Below are 9,914 nucleotides of genomic sequence, written 5' to 3'. Positions count from 1 at the left end.
CCCACGCCAGCAGCCCTGGCAGGCGGAGGGTCCTCTCAGACCCGTGTACAGCTGACTCCTTGCACAACTGCTCTGTGCAGACGCAGACCAGGTTACGGGACCGCCAGGAATCTCCTGCCTTTCCATCGGAGAGATGTCTCTTGGAAGAGCCTGAGCCTCTTGGAGGCTGTGACTGTCCCTTGCCCTGGTTCGTATCTTCATCCCCCTCCACCCTTCGGCTTAGGTCAACCGGGGCAAGTTCCTGGATCTCTCCAAGTTGCTTTGTCTGGAAAATGGGGGAAGAATCCCTCTTTGGAAGGGCAGTTGAGGGATTCCATCAGCAAACGGTGCTGAGCCCAGCAGGGGGCTGTCTGAGATGTGGCAGGAGCTTAGGTATTTGTTCCCTTTTTTCCAGCCAGCGCCTGGCCCCGTGTCTCCTCATGGCTGGGGCAGCAGCAGCGGGTCAGACCTCAGCTCTTCCCTCTTGCTCGGCTTGTGGAGGCTGGGGTCTGGTCCCCGCTCAGCCCTGCATGCTGCTGGGCTAACAGAAGGGGCTCAAGAATGTGTGTGTGGGGGCCAGCCCCAGTGGCCAAGTGGTTAAGTTCAGTGCACTTTGCTTTGGTGGCCTGGGTTCAGTTCCAGGTGTGGACCTACACCACTTGGCTATCAGTGGCCATGCTGTGATGGCGGCTCACATACAGAGTAGAAGAAGATTGGCAACAGATGTTAGCTCAGGGCAAATCTTCCCTAGCAAAAAAAAAATAAAATATGTGAGAAATGGCCTGTCTGTTGGTGTTCCCCTCCCAGAACTCTCTCCCTGAGTTCCCAAATGTATTAGTCTGTTGAGCTGCCGTAACAAAATACCACAGACTGACTGGGTGGCGTAAACAACAGAAATGTATTTTCTCACAGTTCTGGAAGCTGGAATTCCAAGATAAAGGTGCCAGCAGAGTTGGTTTCTGGTGAGGCTTCTCTTCCTGAATGGCAGATGGCAGCCTTCTCGCTGTGTCCTTACATGGCCTTTCCTCTGTGCTCATGTGGGGAAGGGGGAAATCTCTGGTGGTCCCTCTTCTTATAGGGACACCAGTCCTATCGATTAGGGCCTCACCTGTATGACCTCATTTAACTTTAATTACTTCTTTCAAGGCCCTATCTCCAAATATAGTCACATTGGAGGTTAGGTTTTCAGTGTATGAATTTTGAGGGGATACAATTCAGTCCATACACCCAACGTCAAAGCCTGTCCTCTCCCCTCAAGAAGCTGGTGTCCTAAGGCAGGTAGGACCCTGGAGGACTCTCTGCAATTCAAGGCGGTGGTACCCAGAGTGACGTACGTCCTCCAGGGCCTTGGGGAGAGAGCTCCCCTCTGGCTGAGGTGACAGAGAGGAGGAGGCACAGAGGAGAGCACAGTTTGGGGGCATCTGGGCTGGGCCTTGATAAGAAGTCGTGGGTGGAAAGGGCGTCCTAGGCGCGGGGAAGTCTGGGCAGGCGTGGGGCCACGTGAAGAGCGTGCTGGGTCAGATCAGGTTGCCATCCCCACTTTCTCCTTCTTCTTTCTCCTGCTGTGGGTCCTTGGGGAGTGTATGTGCTGCCAGAAGTTCCTCAGGCTGAATTTGCTGTTAAAGTGAATTGCAACGTGGCAAAGGAGAGAGCTGTCTGGGGCAGCCGCAGGAGGAATCCTGCAGCAGCTGGAGCCCCTGTGTTGCAGCCGTGTGTCCAGATGGTGCCGGGGTTAGGGCTGCCAGCACCTGGAGCGGGCAGAGAGGGATGGCGAGGAGAACACGGGATCCTGGGAGTCTGGAGAGACCATGGAGAGGGTCACCAGGGATCCGAGAGTCAGGTTCCAGGACTGCTCAGATGTGATCGGGAAGGGAGACCAGTGAAGAATTGTGGAGGATCCTGGAGGACTCAAGGGACCCCAGAGAACCTGAGGAAGCTCCAGATGTTCTGAGGGACCTTCGAAGCTGAGGGCGTCAGAGGCACCAGGGGATTTGGGGGTCAGGACAAGAAGAGTTCAAGGGGGTTCAGGACCTCGTAGATCCTGGGGGCTGGAACTAGAGGTCTAGAGCGGGTGGGGAGATTTAAGGTTCCCACTTTCTCTCCTCCGGCAAGGTCTAGAGTGTAGACTTTGTGGCCGAGAAGGAGTCATGTCACGGCAGCCAGCCCTGCAGACTGCCTGGTGCAGCCCCGGAGGCCACAGTCCTCCCATGTGGTCTGAACATCACCCACGACCACCTGAAAGAGAAGGCAGGAAGCCCTGTAGATGCCTTGGGTCAGGCATCGTGCTGCGTGGGGCGCAGTGGACTTTCCATTTGACAGTTGAGTTAAACTGAGGCTAGGAGAAGTTAATTACCAATAACTCACTCAAGCAAACTGCGAAGTATGTTTAACAAAGATTCAGTTCAGGTCTGGCTCCAGAGGCAGCATTTTTTCCCTCTGCCCCTGCTGGTTTGTTATCATTAGTTCGTTGAGCACCTATTGAAAACCTATTATATGCTGGAGTGTGTGATAGTTTCAAGGGCTAAAAAGATAAATAAGACATAAGGACAGGGGAGATACATAGGTCAACAAACCCGGGTAATTCAGAATGACAGGAGCTAAACTGGAAGCATGGGGTCCAGAGGGGTGTACGAAGGAGTGGTCCCTTCCGCCTGGGATAAGGTTGCATGGGGGAGAGTGGTCAAGACAAGCTTCAGAAAGGAGGTGGTAGTAGACAGAGCTGGCTTAAAGGGTGAGCAGATGATCCTCAGGAGAAACGGGCAGGGAGGGGTGGAGGAGAGTGGAGGATGTTCTGGGTTGAAGGAGTGGAGTGAGGAAGGCGTGGAGACAGAGCTGCAGTGCCCTCTGGGGATGGCAAGGCTGTGAAGGGGCAGAGAGCTCGAGAGACGAAGCCAAGAGGTCAGCCTGCCTGGGAGCTTTGTTTTTAGCTGGTTGGCACTGGGGAGCCATTGAGAGGCTTCCAGCAGGGAAGTGATGAGATCCGAGTTTCATCGATGGTGTCTTGTAGCACTGGTTCTTGCGCGGTGCCGAACTGCAAGGATCTGTCTACAAGCCTCTCGCCCAGTCAACAGTGTGCTCCTCCAGGGCAGAGCCTGGCTTCTGCCTGTCTTCGTGACTCCTTCACCCACTGCAGGACCTATGGTACGCAGATGTTCAGCACATCAGTACGTGCTAAAGGCAGTTTGGTGCTGGGGCCAGACAATTGCACAAGCCGCCATCCCTGCCCATAGGACGGATGCCCATCCCTCTCCAGAGCCCTCTTCGCCCAGTGTGCGGCACCTACAACAGGATATGGCTGAACCTCAACTCTGCCTTTTATTAGTCATAGGACTTTGGGCAAGTTATTTCACTTCCTTAAGGCTCAGTTTCCTCACCTGTAAAATGTTGGTGATAGTATGAAGCCCTCCAGATTGTATGTGTGTTAGAGTGATGACAAGTGTAGACATGTGGGAGGTGCTCAACACATTTCAGCTATAAAGTTATAATAAATAATACCCACCATGTGTGCCGGTCACTTACTGATCGTCTCTCAGCTCGGATCCCTCCCGTCTTTTTTTTAAATAATTTAATTTAATATGTTTAATTTATTTTTTTTCCTTTTTCTCCCCAAACCACCCCCCCTCCAGTACATAGCTGTATATTCTTCATTGTGGGTCCTTCTAGTTGTGGTATGTGGGACGCTGCCTCAGCGTGGTTTGATGAGCAGTGCCATGTCCGCGCCCAGGATTCGAACCAACGAAACACTGGGCTGCCCGCAGTGGAGCGTGCGAACCCAGCCACTCGGCCACGGGGCCAGCCTAGATCCCTCCTTCTATACTCTGCTCTGTAAGGCTGGGGCTGAAACTCTGCAAAGCACATTTGGCAGACTCCTTTGCCAGTGGGCTCTCTGTTAGGTTCTGTGGATAGGGAGGTCGGCTACTGGCAGACAGGGGAGGACTGGCTTCTTCCTGTCTGCTTCCTTTCAAGGTTTATCTAGCACCCTGGGCAGCACTACCTCCCCCAAGATCTGGATCCCACCTCCGTGGGGAGCCCTCCCTGAGAGTCCAGACTCTGACAACCCAACCTCACCTGCTTGTTCTCCCAGCCTGTGGCTGGGAGCTTCTTCCTGCAGTTCTCTCTGGCTTACTTAGTGTTCCCTTCTTGCTTCCATCCCGCCCACACCAGTAAAGCCAATTCCTTATATCCAATACTCCCTGTGGAAATACCTAGTGTGGTTCCTGTTTTCCTAAGGGAACTCTTGACACCAACATCATGGCTGTAATGGCAGCAGGTACTAAGTGGCTGTGGATGGTGCAGAGATCAGAAAGGGCCTGATCGGGGAGCCTCAGAGACCAAAGATGGGGCAGGGGATGGGGATAGATGGCAGGTCCCCACAGAGCACAGGCCAGTTGATGGGCAGCACAGTGCAAGCTGGCAGATAGGGGAGACTCTAGACTGACTGAAACATGGGGTTTGTATTGGGCTGGGGCGGATCATGATGCTGGAAAGGCAGGTTGCACCTAGAAGTGGAAGGCTTACATCCAGAGGGATGCAATAGAGATGAAGAAGGGCCTGAAGGATAAGAGAGGACAGTTCAGCTTGCTCTCAGTCCTTGAGGCAGGGTCGGGTGGTGGAAGGGGCTGGACCTCCAGCAAGTGGCTATGTGACCTTACACAAGCCATTTTGCCTCTCAGATCATTGATGCCATCCTCTCTAAAGTGGATTAAAAAATATATATATATGTATAATACACACACACACACACACATGCACACACGCTTTGGACATAGAAAGCTCTTTGCCCGCACAAGGAATTACTGATATTAGATGCTATTCTGAGTAGGTGGGGAAGGGCAGCTCTGGAAGAGGGGCTCACAGGAGCGGGGAGGGTATTTCCAGGCTGGGAAAGAGAGGAGGGTGGGAGCCCAGTGGGGAAGAATGTTGGGGGAGGACTCCAGGAGTGTAAGGGCCACAATCACACTGGGAGGAGAGGTTGGGCAGAGGGCAGGGGAAGGGAAGGAAAAGGAAGAAACGTTTGGATGACGGATGTGGCATGTCTGAGGAGTGAGGGGTGTGGGAACCGCTGTAGGTGGGGGCTGGTCCTGCAGGATTGGGAGGGGAAGGGGCCCTCATTTGTTGTGGCCCCAAAGAAACTGCAAGCAGAGAGCCGTCGACCCAGAGAATCTCTGAGAAGAGTCTGCTTTTCTCTACCTCTCGCCTGTTTTGTGTCTTCCCAGCTGCAAAACAACCTGAGGTTACAAAAACATGCTGTCAATCCTAAATTCACAAAAACTGACTTTGGCCCAGCTCAGACATGGAGGAAAAAATTTTCTTGGAGGATGTTTATGGGTCAGACCCTGCAGTACCCAACCAGGTAGAGAGAAGGCAGAGCCAGGGCCCTGGCAGGCTCCGACCTCAGCCATCCTGAGCCCAGGACCTTGACCATCTGGGCAAGAAGTCTCCTTTTAAAAGCAAACTGTTTGTTTTTCACTATATAAATAATGTATGTTCTTTAAAAGACATACAGAGAAAACACAATCAAGCAAAAACTGGATATAAATCATCCATAATTCCATCTCCCAGATGTATTTTTATACTTCCAGATATTTTTCTGAGTTTGCACATGTAAGCGCAAAAACGGCATTTATATTATTTGTAACCTGCTCTTTTTGCTCTGCACTTGGTTGTGGCCATCTTTCCACAGCACTAAATGTACTTCTACAGCATCTTTTTAAATGATGTCACAATTAGATAATGAGGACCATAATTTGTATGGAGCTCTATCGCTTACAAAGCTCTTGGCATCCATTCCCTTATTCCAGCCCTTGGCCTCCTGTGTGGAGGTCTCTCCCTTGGGAAATTCTGCTTCTAAAAGAGGCCATCCTGCCTCCTTCCACCTGCACCTCCTACCCACCTTGGTCTACAGTCACCTTCATTCTTCCTGTTTTGGCAACAGTTGATTTCCACTCCAACTGCCATTTGGAGAGCTGGATGCTGGCTGGACCCCTCTCCTCCGTTTCCACTTCTTCTTGCCTGACCCAGCTGTCAACACTGTCCTTTTGTCCACACTCCTTCCTTCCTCTGACTCCCAGAGAGGAACAGGCCCCTGTCTCATTTTCTTGCAAATCCTTCTTCATAGTCTCAGAATTTCTTCCCCGCTGACACCCTGGTCTTCCATGCATCATTCATCCTTCCCCTCTGTCCCCCTGCACCTCTGCCCACACCCCGCCCCCCTGTTGAATTCTGCGTGAGGACCGGCCTGACACAACCTGAGAGGGTGGGAACCGGAGTGGCCCTCTGCTCCCTCAGGATGTGCCCCTCCTTCCTCTCCGGAAATGACCGAGCAGAAAGTCTCCTGTTGTTGCTCACAAGTGGGGAGGTGTGGGGACCAGACCCACAGAGAGCAAAGGGACAGGATGGGGTGTCCTCAAAACTTCCATTGCGTGTGTATGTAAGAGGTCTGTCTCCTGCCTGTCAGTGCCTCTCTCCCACACTCCCCTTTGTCTGTTTCTCCCTCTCCTCACTGCCTCCCCAGCACTGCCATCCTTTCCTGTGCTCGCTCTGTCTGACATCTGAGAACGGCCTTGGGGCTTGAGAGCTACAGCCACGGGGGGAGGGGAGTGGAGAGAGGCAGGAAGGAGTGTATTGTGCCCCTGAATAAGTGCCCCCTTATTTGCCTAGGATTTCCGCCAACATCTTTATCCTGGGAGTGCCTCCCTTCTGCTCACCCCACTGCTTACCAGGCCCCTGTCTCTTCTCTCTCTCCTTCTGTGGTGGGAGTGATGAAGGTGAGAAGAGAAGCTCCTGGCCTGCTCAGTCCAGGACACCAGGCTGTTCAGGTGTCCTGCCTTTCCTGGGACCAAATGAGGGGCATGTCTGGGGCTGGAATATCTACTCAGTCAGCCAACATCCTGGGCAGGGGACTCCAGCTCCTGGCTTTGGAGAAGGCAAAAACGCCTGAGTTAGGGTAATCAGAGATCCAGGCCCGTTGGTCACCTCACCCCTCACCACAGCCACTCTGAGCACCTGCCCCATGGCCCTTAGGCCTCCTTTCGCTAGCAAGGACATCAAGCCTCTTAGCCCTGTGGCCCTTTGAGACCCTTACTTCAGGCAGGCATCGGGGGTACCTGAGGACTTGATCTCCGTCTCCTGACCATGTGCCTAGGGCTCACGAAGCACCCTCCCTTCTGACTCCATCCCAGCCCTACCAGCCTGGATTCCAGATTCCTGATTTGGCACACGTGCAGTGTCACCTGGATGGATAGTGCCACCCTAGTGTCCACTCACTACTGGTCCCTTTAGATGAGTGACCCAGAGGGGTTCCTGTTCATGGAAGGTGACCAGGAGAAGACTCAGGTGTTCAGACCCTCTGACTCCTGGGCAAAGATAAGGAGTGGGTAGGAGGTGCCAGCACACTGCCCATCAGTCTCACAGGGATCGGAGGAACCCAAACTGCCCTTCCCACCCCTGGGGGCAAGTGGCATGGTCTGAGGGGTTGTGCACAGGAGGCTCTGGCTGGAAGGAGGAAGACCTTTGCTACGGGGTGGCGGCCATGTCCTAATAGCTCACTGTCCTCAGCCCCAGCTGAAGGTTGGAGAAGGCAAACAACTCGTGGACCAGGGGAGGAGCTTCCACAGCATTGTTGACACCCAGCCAAGGGCAAGGTCCACAGTTTCTACCCCAGGGTTACCCCCTGGCTGGGCATCTAAGATCTAGTGCCCTGCCATCCAAGCTCCCTGGCCCTTGGAGAAAGCATGGTGTTATGGGGCTGATCCGAGAGCAGGAGAGGGATGCTGACCCCTCATGTCCTCAGACCCTGCTCTTCCTCCTACATGGTGACAGCCAGGAACCACCTTGGCTGCAGCCTTCTGCTCTGTAACCAGAGCCTAGAGGAGGAACTGTGAGTGTCCCAGATCGTCCTGCCTCCACCAAGGCCTGGCCCAGTGACATAGCCCCCCTGACCTCAGACCACGTCTACCCCCGTCCCAGGCCTCTGGGCCTCTCACCATGGAGGACTCGATTCTGTCCTCCCTACCCCACAAAGATGCATTGGTTGGTCCTGAGCTTGGAGGGGGTGGGACATGAGACCCATAGCTGTCAGCATCCCTTTGCTCATGTGGGGAACTTGTCAAGAGGACACACGGACAGGCCCAAGAGGATGGATGGTAAAATAATTCTTTGATGCTAATCTGTCGCCACTCCATTTCCTTCCCTTCCTAGCCAGCTGCAGGTTATTTTGTCTAGAATTCTGCTTGAATCTAGAGGAAAAGAGGAAATAAAAAAGGGGGTTTTTGGACTCTCTCTTTTAGTCATTGCATTTACCCTTCTGCCTCTGTGGTAGGCGCCCATCACTCCCTCCCCAGGTCAACCTGTTGTCTGTCTCTAGCTGTCTCTGAAAGAGCACATACTTCTTCCCTCCACAAAGCTTCCTTGTATAGTTGGGAAGTCCTCCTGAAGTCTAACTCCCATCTCGCTTGCTACTTGCTAAATCCAGTTCTTCTCTAGCACATGGATCGCAGGAGAGTTTGTCTTCAGGCATCCCTACATCCTTCTCCAAAAAGTTCTTCTGAGCCAGCCACCACCTGCTTATCTTTGGAGGTGGAGTGCAGACAGCATTTCTCTGAAGCCCTCTTTTCTTTGACTCCCAGTCCCTTCCTTAAGCCCTCCACATCCAGACGGCCAGCGCTTCCTGAGCACGCAATGTCCAGGACTGTGGAGGTTAGAGGGCATGGGTGCTGGGGAGAGGGCTTGACCCCACTGCTGCCCTCCAGGCCTGTGCAAGCACAGGTATGCCTGTGTGCTCAGTGTGAGTGTGTGGGTCTCAGATCTAGGGCTTCTGTGTGGAGTCCCTCCTCCCTTCCACTCTGCCGGAGGCTTGTCCGAGACCGGCAACACAGGGAGAAGAGCACAGCCTCCTCGACTCTTTTCTCCCTTAGTTGTAGTTCCACAAGAAACCATTAGGGGTCACTGTTGCTTCAGCCACCAATGACAGCCAGGGGTGCTGGGGCAGGTGGTCCTTGCTGCCCACCCTGACCCTGTCAGGGTAGTGTATATGGGTTGTAATTGCTATCATAGAGATGGCCTCATCTACACAGACTCATGCCCACTCCACTCAGGCCCTGCCCTAAGGAGCTGTGGTTTGCGGGGCAGCTGCTGGAGTGAGCAAGCATGTTTGCAAGTGCAAATCTCCCCAGACCCTGGGTGTGAGCAGCTTGTGGCAGAGCATGGCGGCACGGGAGCTCCGGCCCCGAGGACCTGGATGCAGAAAACACTGGTATAGGATGCTAAAAAGCCCTGAGCCATGACCAGCCCCTTCTGCTGCCACCTCCTTCACCAAGGTTTTAAGTCATTCATCTGTAACTCTCCCCTTCAAATGCCCTGATGGCACTGGCACAGGAGCCTGCAAGTGGACTCCGCTGTGTTCCCTGAACATGCCTCCAGGGCATCTCTGCTCCTGGGAAGGAACAACCATAGGGAGCCAGACACACAGACTCTGCTCTGATGTGTGTCCCTTGCCTTGGCTGGGTGGCATCCAGCACGGACTGGTGTTGTCATCAGGGCCCCTCCCCCACCCCATGTTCTGCCCAGCTCAAGTCTGTGCTGTGATATCCCAGGAAATGTCTGCCCTGTGGATACAGCGAGAGACGACCTAAAGATGAGGTGTGGGAGACAGTTGGTGAGGCTGGGAGGACAGTACAAAGCTGCCCTGCCCGGCTCAACCACTTCTGGCCGCCTGAGCAGCAGATAAGAGCAGGACTGTCCAGCTTCACTGCCATGGCAACCCTGGCTGCTCAGGTCCTCATGGAGGTGGTGTTTGACAGCAGTGTATTTATCCTGTATCACCGCCTCAGGGTCACCACCTCAAGTCCCCAAGGAGGGAGGGAGGAAGTTCATCCAGTGTTAACACCATGTAGATGGAGAGATAATGGGCTGCTCGGGACCAGGGTACAAACAGA

This window comes from Equus quagga, chromosome 13, assembly GCF_021613505.1.
Source record: "Equus quagga isolate Etosha38 chromosome 13, UCLA_HA_Equagga_1.0, whole genome shotgun sequence".
Taxonomy (NCBI): domain Eukaryota; kingdom Metazoa; phylum Chordata; class Mammalia; order Perissodactyla; family Equidae; genus Equus; species Equus quagga.
This window is presented reverse-complemented; position numbering follows the sequence as displayed.